The following is an 11,507-nucleotide window of genomic DNA, read 5'->3' as shown; positions in this document are numbered from 1 at the left end:
ATATGTTCCCTTATCCTTTTAATCATTTCAGTATTAGAAAAAGCCAAATCACAAATATCTACATATATTATTAGTGTTAATTTCCAGAAAAACTGATAGAAATCTTCATTACCTTCAAAAGAAATATGAAGAAAATATCTAGCTACAGTTACTAATGCTATATCTGGCATAATATTTATTAAACCTGTAAAGAATTATGAATGCTGCTAGTCATCAGGGTTCATATATTCTTATTAGATGAAGAACAGGCAGATTTTCTGCAACACCTATAAAGGACCTATGCCTGTGTTTGCCATATGTTCAGCATATATTTGTATACGTGGCAATAGGAAGGTTAACATGTTCAGTCAATCAATAAACACCATTATTAATGACTTGTTCAACAGAAACTGTACATTCACATGCCAATATAAATACAGAAAGGAAAGGGGGCTCTGGCAGAAGGAATAATCAGAAAAGTCATTTTGCAGTTTAGTTAAATATGAGCACTAGCCCCTCTTTTTTTCACAATAGCAAAACAAGTCTATTAAAGGGAAACCCATTCAGGTTCTCTAACCTACTTGATAGCTAAATATGTAGAATTACATTGTGTGTTTAGTATAAACTACCACTGGTAAGCAAAATCCATATGTACTTATGCACTGAGAGTATTATGCTGGTAGTAGTTTCATTTTTTGATCCCTTGCCCTGCATTACTTAATACATCATATTTAAGCTATTCTAAAATGTTACAGTGCTCAAAAAAAAAAAAATCACAATTTAGGAGTTCCCATTGTGGCACAGCAGAAACGAATCCAACTAGTATCCATGAAGATGCTGGTTCAATCCCTGGCCTCACTCAGTGGGTCAGAGATCCAGCATTGCTGTGAGCTGTGGTAGAGGTTGCAGACACAGCTCAGATCCCAAGTTGCTGTGGCTGTGGCATAGGCTGGCAGCTGTAGCTCTGATTCAGCCCTAGCCTGGGAACTTCCATATGCCTCCAGTGGGGCTGTAAAAAGAAAACAAAACAAAGCAAAACAAAACCCACAATTTATAACAATGTAATAGGAACCTGAAACTATGTTTTAATATTTCTCCATATCTAGTATAGGACTACTAGCCAATTTACTGTGCGTATTGTGTAAGATGTTAAAACTAAATGTATGGATAAGCAACACTAGAAATATAATATTTCACATGATAGTACACTCAATAATTTTGGGGAGTAATATACAAGTTTTCAGTTAGTGTCTTCTTTTTTTTTTTTTTGCCTTTTTCTTGAGTGCCTCATGGCATATGGAGGTTCCCAGGCTAGGGGTCTAATCGCAGCTATAGCCACCAGCCTATACCAGAGCCACAGCAACGCAGGATCCAAGCCATGTCTGCAACCTACACCACAGCTCACGGCAACGCCCTATCGTTAACCCACTGAGCAAGGGCAGGGATCGAACCCGCAACCTCATGGTTCCTAGTCGAATTTGTTAACCACTGCGCCACGACGGGAACTCCTGTTAGTGTCTTCTAAATCAGCTTACTCTGGAAATAATTTTTATTTATTTATTTTTTTTTGCGCCACCCAATGGCATGTATAGTTCCTGGACTAGGGATCAGATCTGAGCTGCAGTTGCAACATGCACCACTGCAATGCCAGATTCTTTAACCCCCTGTGCCCTGCCGAGGATCAGGATCAAGCTACAGAGACACTGCCAATTCAGTTGCGCCACAGTGGGAACTCCTAGAAACAATTAACTGTTAATTTTGTCTGTTACATTTCTCTTTGACTCTGATATTCCAAGTTTTCATTTGACTACCATAAGAATAACTACCATTTCTTAAGAACGTACTGTACTCCAAGCATAGGGAAAACCAAGGTAGCATGGTGTATTAGTTTTGTATGACTGAGTACAAATTACCACAAACTTAGTAGTTTAAAATAGTACAGATTTTTTATGTTACAGTTTCTATGAGGAAGGAGTATGGGCACAACTTAGCTTGGTCTTCTACTCAGGGTTTCACAAGGCTGCAATCAAAGCAGTAGTCAGGCTGTGTTCTCATTTGGAGGCTTAACTAAGGAAGAATCTGCCTTCAAGGTCATTCATGTTGTTGGCAGAATTCCTTGCAGTTGTAGGACTGAGAACCCCAGCCTCTTGCCGGCTGGAAGCTGCTCTCAGCTCCTAAGTGTCTCCTGCAGTTCCTTGCTATATAGATTTTCTCAGTGTGACCACTTAACTTCATCAAGCCATCCAGGAGCATCTCTAAACTCTCAAAGCGAGCCACCTAACAATAGAGTGATAGTCTATCATCTTTGCCTTTGTTCTATGGCTTAGAAGCAAGTTACAAATTTTGTTCCCCCTCAAGAAGAGGGGATTACACAAAGTTGTGAACACCAGGACGTGGGAATCATGGGGGCTACCCAGAGTCTCTTTACCATCTGCAGTGATTAAGTCCACAGGCTTTGGAATTTAGCTAACTTTGGGTTTTTAACTCAGCTTTGACACTTTTAACAATGTGATTTTGATCACAATTTCTAATCCTTTGTTTCTTCATCTCCCAAATAGGAGTATAGGAGTAATATCCTCTTCACAGTTTAATTTTCTCCTATGTAAAGTGAGAATAATAATAGAATTGTTGTAAGGATTAAAAGAACATTTTAACACAGTAACTGATAACATGAAAGTCTCCATAAACACATACTAGTTTTCTTACTTTTCCCTCCTTTTTTTATTTGAATCTTGGTTTACTAGAAGTCCTTGCTGTCATTTCTACTTTCAATTGCTACTTTGTTACCCTGTATGCAGAGAATATGTGTGTGTACCTGTGTTCAGGTCCATGTAAAACCAACTCTAGCATCGGTATCTTTAAAAATAGGACTGTATTGCAAATGTTATTTCTAACTTCAACTAGGTAAATTTAACTGATAAATCCGTAACACTAGAAAGATAATTATTAGACATAGAGGCTTTGAGAGTTTAGAGAACTTTGTCGGGTTGGCTTTTCCCCCCTCCCTCTGAATCATGTTTAATAGGCATATGATACAAAAGAACATGTTATGGTATAGCAGTATTCATGGGTTCTGTGTTTGCATTCTAGCTCTACCACTTTCTAGCTGGGCATGTTAAGTTCTCAAAAGTTCAGCTTCTTAAAGGAATAATGATGTAGCCACTTCACAGACCTGCTGTAAGAATTACATTTAAAGTATACTTAAATAGCATCACATAGTGCCTAGTTCATAATCAGTACTTAAAAATGTTATCTATCATACTCCTTATTACAATCTTTTTTTTTTTTTTGAACTTTTTGTCTTTTTAGGGCCATACCCGTGGCATATGGAGGTTCCCAGGCTAGGAATCTAATTGAAGCTGTAGCTGCCAGCCTATGCCAGAGCCACAGCAATGACAGATCCAAGCCTCATCTGCAACCTACACCACAGCTCATGGCAACACCAGATCCTTGACCCACTGAGCAAGGCCAGGGATCAAACCCACAACCTCATGGTTCCTAGTCGGATTTGTTTCTGCTACACCACGATGGGAACTCCCCTTATTACAATCTTTACTATCTCATTATTATTAGGAAAGCTGTGTTAATGAAAACCACAGAACAGGAAGCAGCAAGACATGGCTATGAATGAGGTGGGTGAAGTGAGGCATGAGAAGCCACAAAATCTCAAAAGTCCTCGTAAACCAAAGGGCCACAAGTGAGATAAGTAGTCAGAAATATGAAAATTTGCAATTCAGAAGTTGGACAAATAGGAACTAGAGGACAAGGTAAGATTGTAAATTCTCAGCCAAACTGTGAGGAGTACAACAACAGCAAGAGAAGGGCACATAAAACAGATAATTCCTACTTCAGACATGAAGGCTTTTATGTAATTCCTCCTGGAGCAGAGGTCAACCATAGAGCATAGCTGGCTGCATTTGGAATAGGAAACCCATGAGTGCTGTTAAAAAATATATTGAGGGAATTCCCGTCGTGGCGCAGTGGTTAATGAATCCGACTAGGAACCATGAGGTTGTGGGTTCGGTCCCTGCCCTTGCTCAGTGCGTTAACGATCCAGCGTTGCCGTGAGCTGTGGCGTAGGTTGCAGATGCGGCTCGGATCCAGCGTTGCTGTGGCTCTGGCATAGGCCGGTGGCTACAGCTGCGATTCGACCCCTAGCCTGGAAACCTCCATATGCCGCAGGAGCGGCCCAAAGAAATAGCAAAAAAGACAAAAAAAAAAAAAAAAATTGAAAGTGAATAAACTGTTGAATAGATTAGGGGAGTATAGCAATCAGAAGTTGGGCATATCCTGACAAATTGGACCATTTCCCTAGAGAAGTTGTTATACCATTTGATTAGTCCCATTATTTTTTTCTTATGTTGCTTTATACAGTATTTGGTTCATTTCATTTTGTTCTTTAATCTATGGAGGCTTTATCTAACTAAGTTATAAATATTTCCAGGACAGGATTTTCTGTTGTTGCTACTATTGTATTTTTAAAAATATCCTACAGAATCTGGAACAATATACCACATAGTAGACTTTCATTAAATGCTCATTGAATTAAAAAAATAAATATGAATCACCCCCCCCTTAGTAAATGGTATTTGGTATAATGAATAGTAGTAATTCATGAAATTAATGGATGGCCTTGAAATCACACTTGACTCTTTCACAGTCCACATCTACCATGCCAGAAAAATCCTCCTAGTTCTACCTTCAAAATACATCTAGACTAAACACTTCTCACCATTCACATGGCTTTAATTTTCATACCACGGTATGGTCTTTTTGGTTCCCATTCTACCAGGAAGTAAAATATCTGTGTTTTCTTTCCTTGTTCTCCTTACTTCTGTGAATTCCTGAGCATTAATAAAAAGTTTTCAGTCATAATCTGATTTCAATCTCAAGGAAGAAAACATCATTGAAATTGAAGACTTTTTAGAACAGAAGAGGTGGTTCACTTCCAGATGAGGAAATGGAGGTCCAAAGGGCTGAGACAGATAACATTTTAGTAGTGGCAACTGATTTCCAATCAGATGCCAGGTTTAGAGACTTCCAGTCCCATGCTCTTTGTCGTACATTATATTAGGAGAATGCTACAGCAACAAATTACCAAAGAAATGAAGAATTACATTAAGTGGAATTACCTATTATTTTAATCCAAAAAATATCAGATTCCCCTTCTCCTCCAAAAAAAAATTCAAGGCTTTCTTTAAAGTGTGGAATTTGAAGGTTCTTATTACTTATAAGAAAAAAAATCCTGTAGGGAAGACTTTGCTGGGTAATTAATAACTTAGGAAATAATCACTAGATTAATTTATTATTTTAAGTACTCTTTATCAGTTCACAAATCCCAAGAGACAGTTCCCATATTTGGTTGCAAATATGCAGTATTTTAGAAAATGTATACCTTATTTTTGTGTATTCCTCCTTTATAAATATGCAAAAGCCTATTTCCATTCCTCGAAGTTTATCCTAACTTTACTTTGCAGCTCAGTATGCACCACAAAAGAAGTAGTAAAGTGAGCATACAAGACACATTTACAAAACACAAGTATTTTTTGCGTCTATTACAAATTGAAAGACTAGTGACAGGTTTTTTTTTTCCCAGAGATCCCTAAAACAAACATCAAATCAGTGAGCAAACAAAAAGCTTGTATAAATGGCTTTGTCTTTATGATTAAACTGGCTCACTGATGCGTGCCAGTGAGTGCTGCTTTGATTCCAGGTGGTCAGCATTATCTCTCTGATTAATGGCATCCAGAGGGAAATGGCTCTCTTCTCTATCAGATTCTTTACTGCTGCCTGAGCTGCCTGCCTTTTGTCCCATCTTATCAGAGACTACCTCAGTTACTCACCATTTGTCCCCAGAATGAGATTAATTTTTGACAAAATAATGATTCCTCTTAATGATGAAAGAAGTATTTTGATTATAAATCTTGTAATGAAGAGGTAGGGAAAATGTTCCTACACCAATACTCCCTAACCCCCTGCAGTCATCTTCATTCTCCAGTAGACATCCAAACATCCATTCGAACTGCATATTTATCAAAGATGTTTCTGGGTCCTAGATGCTAATGGTAATAAGCAAGACTGATTTAGATCATGCTCTCAAAGCAGTCACAATCTGGGGTGGGTTGGAGAAGGGAGTACAGAAAAGAGACATTAAGTAAATAGCTATGGAAATTATTCAACAACAGTTGGGATGCTGTTGGAAAAGTAAGAGAAGCTATGGAAACTTGTGAAGGTAAGCATAACTTAATGTATATGAACATGGAATACTTGCCTGTGGAAGCAGCATTTAACCTGAAAAATGAATACCAATTGGCCAGAGAAGGGGAATAGTAGTCATGAAGAGTCCTAGGTAGTGGAAACAGCCAACAGAAAGGAGCTCTGAGATATGAATGAGCTAGGTAAGCAGAGGGAACAGAGACAAGGCTGAAGTAGGTCTCGGCCAGACCATTCAGGGAGCTATAGGTCATCGTGGAGTTTGAACTTCATTATAAGCTATTATAGGGTTTTGGGCAAAGAGATGACACAAGAATGCTTTAAAAAAAAATTGGTTTGCCCAATCTGTGGGGAATTAGTTCAGATCACCAAGTGTGCCACTAGCGCTTAGAAGGGTTTCTGTTATGGACCGGTTATTTGTGCCTTCCCATACTCAAATTCATATGTCGAAGCCTTTATCCCCAATGTGACAGTATTTGGAGGTAGGAACTTTGAAGAGCAATTAAGTTTGAATGAGATCATGAGGATCAAGCCCCCACAATGGGATTAGTGTCCTTATTTGAGGAGAGTTGTCACTGTCTTTTCGCCCTGTGAAGACACAGAGAAAAGGTGGCTATCTGTAAGGCAGGAACTGAATCTGCCAACACCTTGATCTTGGACTTCTCGGGTCTCATAACTGCTAGAGATAAATGTCTGTTGTTTAAGAGACATATAACATGGTCTGTTATACCACCCAATATATGGTATTTTGGTACAGCATCAGAACGGAGTAACACAGTGTCTGAGTGGTCCACATGCTGAGCTAAAGAGGTGTAAGTAAAGACAAAGAGCAGTAGATGGATGGAGAAGTATCCTAGGAGACAGAATTGACAGTACTTGGTGAATGGTTGGACAAAGGGACTAAGAAATAGGTGGCTGGGAAGGATCATTCCTAAGTTGATGTGTTCCTGAGTTCCTGACAAGAGCAACTGGGAGGATAGTGAGACTTTTTTTGTTGTTATGAGCTACACAGGAAGTCCAGGATAGTGGGACTTTTTAATGAGGTAGGAAACATTGGAGGAGGAAAAGATCTGGCACCATGATTAGTAATAGGCATGTCTAATTTGGGATGTCTATGTACCAGCTATCTGGAAATATTAAGAAGGCAGTTACATATATGGGTCTAAGAGAAACCTGAATGAAGATATAAATTCAGAAGCTGTCAATATGCAGTTAATAATTGAAAGGATGGTGGTGTATGAGATTTCTGAAAGCGAGCATAGAGATGAAAAGAGACAATAGGGGAGTAAAGAGGAGGGAAGAGAAAAGAAGGGAGGAGGTTACATTGGCCACAGATCCATACCACAAGCATACATCAGCATGTATCAAATTGACGAACCAACAACACATTTATATAAATGGTTTTTTCTCTATGATTAAACTGGCTCACTGAAGCATACCAATGAGTGCTGCTTTGATTCCAGGTGATCACCATAGGCCTCTGGTTAATGGATTAGGTCCTGAGAGGAGAAAAAGCAACTAGCAGAGACTAGAACGAGGAACTAGAGAAATAAGAGAAAAGCCAAGAGACTGTGGCCTCACAGAAGACAAAGTAATTTTTTGGAAGAAGCTAGGAGTGGTCAACTCTGGCAAATAGGATGTGTTGCGCATTAGATTTAGCAGCGTGAGGGTCACTGCTGATCCCACCAAGACAAGTTTGGTAGACAGTAGAATTGTAAGCAGATTATGAGTTGAGGACTGTTATATGTAAAGAACAGAGAATGAGTAAACTATTTCTAGAAGCATAGTTGTAAAAAGAGGGTGGGGAAGGAGAGTGGTAAATGGATGTGAGGAAGGATTTTCTTTTCTTTTTTCTTTCTCTTATTAGGACCACATCTGCAGCATTTGGAAATTCCCAGCCTAGGGGTTGAATCGGAGCTGCAGCTGTCAGCTTATACCACAGTCACAGCAACACCAGATCTGAGTCAAGTTTGTGACCTACACACAGTTCATGGCAATGCCGGTTCCTTAACCCACTAAGCAAGGCCAGGGAGTGAACCCCCATCCTCATGGATATTGGTCGGGTTCTTAACCTGCTGAGCCACAACAGGAACTCCATGGGGAGGGTTTTCTTAATATGGTACATATTTGCACATCTTTGAATTCCCAGAAGTGCTCTTCAAAAGGAAAAAGAAATGTAACTCCATTGGGCATAATAATTTCCTCCCAAATATTTGTTCACTCATATTATTCTATGGGTCAAGAGAGCTAATATCATTTACAACTTTTGATTGAATCTGACCAAGAAATCTGGATTAAGCTTTAAAAAATGGGGAGGGTAGTGTGGGGAGGGGATAATTTATCACCTCATGTTATTACAAAGTCCATGGTTAGGGATGACATAGGACATGTTAATATTTAGATGCTCAAATGATCAAGCAGGAACCAATTTCCCCCATCTCTCGGCTTTGCTGTCATTCATTTATTCATTTAAAAATATTTATTGAAAATCTATGTCTTATGCTCTATTTTAAGCACTAGAGATACAATGATACAAAAAACAAACCCACTTTCTCTACTTCTTTTTAGCATTGCACTGGAGGTGCTAGCCAGTAAAATAAGTTAAGACATTTTAACAATATAAAAATTAGGAATAAATAAAATTAATTATATTTAGATAATATAAATGTGATTTTGGAAATCTCAACAAATGTACAGATATGTTAATTAATTAGCCACAAGGCTGTTGGATACAGGGGAGGTAGGTAGAAATCTAAGTTGTCCTTCGAGATTCTGGTCTCCTGATATTCATAACCCTATGAAATTCCCTCCCCTAAAGTGTGGGTGTACCTGCATTCCGGTGAGATTTCACTCACATGATTAGGTTATAATATGTGGCAAAGGTGAGGGAATTGTTCAGATGTAATCAAGGCCAGTTGAAATTTAGGTAATCAAAAGGGAGATTATCCTAGTGGGCCTACCTCATCAGGTGAACCCTTTTAAAAGAGTTTACAGGTCAGAGATGTCTCAAGTTGGAGATATTGAAGCAAGAGAAATGGTCTCCTGCAAGTCTTAAAGAAATAAAATGCCATGTTTCAGAGAGGACTATATGACAGGAAATTGCAATGGTCTGTAGGAACTGATGGTGGCAAGTGGATGACAGCCAGAATGAAAGAGGAACCTCAGTCCTACAACTGCAAGGAACTGAATTGCACCAATAATCAGTGAGTTTGGAAGAGGATCCTCATACTGCTTGCTGTGAGATTATAGGCATGGCTGACACTTTGATTTCAGCCTGGCAAATCTTGGAGCACATGAGCCACCTAACTCACATCCAGGCAACTGATTTGTGAAATAATAATTTTGTTTTTTAAGATGCTAGCTTTGTGAGGTTTGTGATAATTTGTTATGCAACAATGTAAAACCACTATAGAAAGTCAATATATAAAATTCAATTATTTTTCTATATGTATCAGCAGCAAAGAGAAAAATTTTAAAAATTGTTATTTATAATTACACAGAAGTATCACATACCTAGGAATAAATCTAATTAAAGAATGCAAGACTTCTCTACATAGAAAGCTATAGAAGTTATTGAGAGAAATAGAAACCTAGCACTAAAATGTATATGGAAATGCCAAGGGCTTAGAATAGCCAAAATACTCTTAAAAAGAACAAGATAGAAGGGTATACTCTACCAGTTACCAAGCTTTTGCTATAAAACTACAATACAATATAGTATGGTATTAGTGTATCAGCTAAAAATAAAAAAATTAAGCCTTCTATAAATCAAAAAAGAAAAGACAAATAACTCAACAGAAAAATAGGCCAGACGATTTGTGGAAAAGGATATTCAAATGGCCACATGAAAAGGTTTTTAATCTCATTAGTAATTAGGAAAATGCAATATGATATACTATACATCCACCCTTAAAAAAAACTGAAAATACCAAACATTGCCTAGGATGTGGTGCAACAGGTACATAACAAGGTAAATTGGTATGATCGCTTTGTTTTTTTTTTAATTTTTAAAAATTTTTATGGTATCACTTTGGAACATAATTTGGCAACATCTTCTAAAGTTCCATGTACGTATACCCATTGTACTCTATGACCTTGCAATTCTACTCTTAGAAATATAGCCAATAAAAATTCATGTATATGTTCATAAAAACATTAAAAAATACAATAATTTTGAGTGACAGAAGCCAGACACACAAGGGTGAATACTATATTTCTATTTACACAAAATTGGAAAACTCAGAACTATGGTATTAACAGTCAAGAGAAGAGGGGGGTAGTAACTGGGAGGCATACAAAGAGGGCTATTGTTCTATTTCTTCATCTGGGTAGTAGTTAACTGTGTGTATTTACTTTGTAATAATTTTTTACTCAGTTTTTTGTGTTTTTTCTGTATGTGAGTGATGTTTCAATAAAAAGATTTAAAAATAAAGCCAAGCTTCCTGCCCTCATGGACTTCACATTCTACTGTGAGGATCCCTGCTCTCCTCCGTGTTGGCTGGCTTCAATCTCGGGCTTCAAGGGGTGGCCAAAGGGTGTCTGCCAGCAGCACCTAGTCTACAACGGCCCATGTTCAAACCAGAGGCTAAACAGGCTCCTTTGCTGAGTCTTACAGGCTCAGTGAAAGTTCCAGATTGCCTCTCTGGCTCCGATTGGGTGATGTACCCATCCCAATCACTGAGGCCAGTGTGAGGTTCTAACGGGCCATGCCTGAATCACAGCCAACCCTAAAACCGGAATAAAATAGAGTCAACTTCACCAGAACACAAAAATTAAGAATGAGGAAATATGTGGTTCTCCAGGAAAAGAAAATGAAACAAAACAAAAAACTGGGGCCCCATTTCAGAAAAGGAAATAAATGTAAGCTGCAAACCCAGGGAATGTGCACACAGGTCTCCTGCAAGTGAAAAGCCAGATCTGCTGCTTCATATTGGTCAATTTCCCTTTCGTCTCTTCCACTTATCACACATGTTTTAGGGATTTGTCTTGCTTACTTCTTCGTCTGCTAAGACCATTGCAAACAGAGTCTTTTCTTCACCTTCGTTAGCTGAGAAGTAGTGTACTCCCTGTTTCTCTAGCTTTGAGATAAGCCTAAACCAATCACTCAAAAAATTACAACAAAAATCCATTTATAGTTTTAAATGTCTGTATCTGCTGGAAACAATGTAACAAAACATTTAATAAAAAGAACCACATCTTCCAATAAGTTCTACTTCTACCCACCTTAGAGGCTCCTTTCCGGTGCCTTGGGAGGGCTGCCTGTTCTGGTAAGCTTTCTTTACCATCTCCTTTCCTGATCTGAGTTCCTCAGCTCC

Source organism: Phacochoerus africanus, chromosome 5 (genome assembly GCF_016906955.1).
Source record: "Phacochoerus africanus isolate WHEZ1 chromosome 5, ROS_Pafr_v1, whole genome shotgun sequence".
Taxonomy (NCBI): domain Eukaryota; kingdom Metazoa; phylum Chordata; class Mammalia; order Artiodactyla; family Suidae; genus Phacochoerus; species Phacochoerus africanus.
Note: the sequence above shows the minus strand (reverse complement) of the source record.